Source organism: Heteronotia binoei, chromosome 13 (assembly GCF_032191835.1).
Source record: "Heteronotia binoei isolate CCM8104 ecotype False Entrance Well chromosome 13, APGP_CSIRO_Hbin_v1, whole genome shotgun sequence".
Taxonomy (NCBI): Eukaryota; Metazoa; Chordata; class Lepidosauria; order Squamata; family Gekkonidae; genus Heteronotia; species Heteronotia binoei.
Window position 1 is genome coordinate 47,494,201 of NC_083235.1, and position 3,822 is coordinate 47,498,022.

Here is a 3,822-nt window from a genome sequence, read left to right on the forward strand (position 1 = left end):
AATGAAATCTGTTATTACTCAAGGAGCGCTTCGTCCATCTTCAGAATTCATCTACTGCAGCTTGCTGGTATGCCCAGATTAGTAAAGCCAAAAGCTAGTAATTTCTGCCAACCTAGTTGTCAACATGAAAAACCTCAGCATTAAACAGGAGTGTGTTTCATACAATATCACAGCAGGATTTACTTTGCACTCTGAAAACAAGTTGCATAGATCAGCTTATTTTGTATATTTGCACAGTTCTTTTCCTGTGTTCAGCTAAACATGATTTTAAAAAATACAACCAGCGTGTTGGAATTTATTTCTACCAGTCACAAAGGCTAAAAAAACTTGCTTGTACCCACAGATATTTTGACAATGTTGAATTCTTCACAGGATACTAGACTCTACTTAGGACTGCCAAGACAGTGGCGTGTCTCATCCTGAAACAGAAAAGGACTAACAGACAAAGTTTTTAATGTGTGTGTGTGTGAGGACTGTGGTTATCATGAAGACACAGCCTCTTTGTTTATGGACCAGCTAGCAAGATAAGACAACAGATTTCATCAAGCATCCTTAAGTATAAGCTGCACCGATAGTCAAGATTTTTGACGTGTTCCATAAATCAAGTGCAAAGGAAGAAGTGGTTCCATTAAAGTTAATGGGCACTACATGCAGCCTCACTTCCAGCGTAGTGTTTTAAATAGATTTGTTTCTTATTTAACAAATAACTTCACAGCACAAAAGCAGAAGCAGCAGCATGAATATAGACCCAGCAGAACAATACATGTCCTTTCACTTCTGCATTACAGCTGATTAGCTACTAACTCAAATGACTAAAAAAGGATTACACATCACTATACTAAATGATTTAAAATATTAATGTTTTAATTATTGTCTTATCTGCATCCCACACAGCATAAATACTTCTTGCCTATTTCTTTGTGCTAGGCAAACTGTCTTCTGCTCAGTAATAATTACATCGTGAATTGCAAGCAGCAGTCTTAAACACTAGACAACAGCTTACTTTTCAATGGAGAATTCTAGCTTCAATTGCAAGTATTTTGTGCCTACAAAGTCACACACTGAAGTTTGAAAATTGTGGATTCTTACGTGAGCTAACATATTACATTGCTTAGGCCACCATACTCTGTGGGCATTATGTCTTTTCTGGGACTGTATGCTTGCCTGTGCTATTTTTTAAATAATTTCCTAGAAGTATGGATGTCTTTGTGGAGAAGGAGGGCAGCAGTGGCTCTGGTGGCAGAGCTGTCTGTGAGACAATTAGCAGTTGCCAACTGAGATGAGCCTGTTGCCGCAAGATCAGTTGCTGCAATCCAGGAACAAGGCTGCAACCACAGCCAAAGCATGTAATTTATGTGATGCCTTGAGACATACATGCATAGTTATCTTCTTTTACAAGAACTTTATTTCTGAAACTTACTTAAGGATTCATTAATTCATTTTTCAAGACCATAAGGGATTAAGCAATTGTGTATGTCCTGAACATGCACCAACAGCTGTAGTGATGAATACCATACTGTGCAGACATGGCGGCATATAAAATCAAAATATGCCTAGTTTTAAAACTGAAAACAATCTGAGCACATGGAATACACCAAAAAATACCCAGGTATTGGTTTGGATCCATTATGTACAGGTAGGAACAGTGCAGATTTGCTTCAGCAAGATTTTGTGAAACATCTACTGCTTTCCTTCTTATATTATAGTGCCCAGAAATTGGCTGCACATTTCATGCAAGCAGCGATACAGTAAGTCTGCCTTAGCACAAGTGGCTACTGCAGTCTTTCTTATGCCTCCACTTAATACAAGAGCTGTAGTGCAAAACAATATTTTACACTGAATCCTAGCTATTAGGAGCAGGGTAAGTTTACATTTCAAGCTCATTATTTACATGTTTCATAACATCTAACTCTGAATTCTCCATCTCATAACAAGCTCTTTGCTCTGCATGATCCATTAAGACTTCTCCCCCCCCCCTTGCCTAATCAGTTTTCTATCAGATTCATTTCTTAGAAATCCCTTGTCTTAAGAATTTTGGATCAGGATCTAAGAGACCCAAGTTCAAATCCCTTTGCTGCCATGGAAGCTCACTAAGTGACCCCCTTAGGTCAATAACACACACACAGCCTAACTTACCTCACAGATCTTCTGCACAATGGAAATAAAATATTGATGTAAACTGTTTCAGATTCCAGGAGAGGAGAAAAGCAGGATATAAATATGCCCCAACCCACAGATCTTTGAGCCAAACCTCTCAAGCTACTTTTCTTTCCCACATTATTTGGTTCCCATTTCAAATTTTGTTGAATATCTACTCCACCCCAAAGGGAGATTATTTGCAGTTTAACAGCTGCCATATACAAGATTGACTTTCCTGGGCCATACCAATCAAGTTCTCTCAGATGAGCCAAGTAGTGCAGCTGGCTGTAACAAGCTGGCAAAACTGTGTGCCTCTGAATCCAGGGAGAAGGAACATTAATGTAGATAAAACTGCACAGACTACCTCCATGAGCTTGCCTTGGGTGCACCTCGTATTTCAACAAAGATGTAAGGAAGGGCTCCAAACTACATGAATCTGAAAATCCGCCATGAGACTGCAAATGTACAGGTTGAGGGCTGCAGACAGAATCAAATTTTCTCCCACAAAATTTGCAGAAACACAAATATTTTTCATTTACAAAATCCTTTCAACTACAGAATATGGCTGGCAGGCGGCTCCCAAGTCAAGGACTGACTGTTACTGCTGCACATCTAGAGTAATACAGACCACAAACCATCTCATTTTATTCTACAATTGATGGATGCTACTCAGATCTCTGGATTACACCTCTCCTGAGTAAACAGCTGCTGTCAAATCTCATGGGATTTTGTGTTTGTGGGCAGACACCAATTCAGAAAATAACACATTCTGTTACCAATTTCTTAGCACTTTTGTTTTCTTTATGCTATTACATAGATGGGTTTCAATTTGTACTTTAGTGTCTACTGCCATGTATTTTAATCTTGTACCTGTACTGACTTCGCTCAAGACCTTTGATGAAAAGGGTGTAATAGTAAAGGAATGGAACAAACCACCAGCTTGTCTCTTGGTGCAGTCCATCTTACACTGACAATTTGATCACCTGCTATCCTCTGGGCACTGAAGTTATTTTCTGTATGACTACCCACAAGATTACTTACTACTTCAACAGTCCCTTCCACAGATAATTCACGCAGATAATCATTGAGAGAATGTCAATACAACCAACAGACTCAGCATCAATTTCTTACTTCATCCATTTCTAAGCCTCGCTTCTGCTACTAAAGAGAAAAAGTTGCCTAAAAGTGCTATCCCTCTCTTATTTCTAACAAGTACTTTTACAGCCCTAGTTTAAATACTGAGAAGCAGTTTTTCTACTGTCTAAAAACAATAACTTTTATTTAAAAGATTTATATTCTATACTCTCCAGACTATGCCCAGGATAGATGATTCTTCTTTTGTGAACTGCTGAGTGGCTTAGCCCAGACACACATACTCATGTGAGAACATTTTGAAAGCATTTCAGAGATCAAAATGTCAAATGCAAAAGCTCAAAGATTTTAAAGGAGGACTTTTTTTTTATTTTAGTCAAATCACAACACGTTCTTGAAACGGCTGTCAGCGTACCCACAACTTACAGATCCTATTTTCTTTTATTAAATGCTTGCTTGGGAATATTACAAGTCTCCTTCAAACAGATGAAGTAATCCCACACTATTATTCCAACTAGAAATAAAGTATTCCATTCCAACAAATAGTAAGAATACATGAAGTTACAGCCAGCCAGACAGTTGACAGCCATG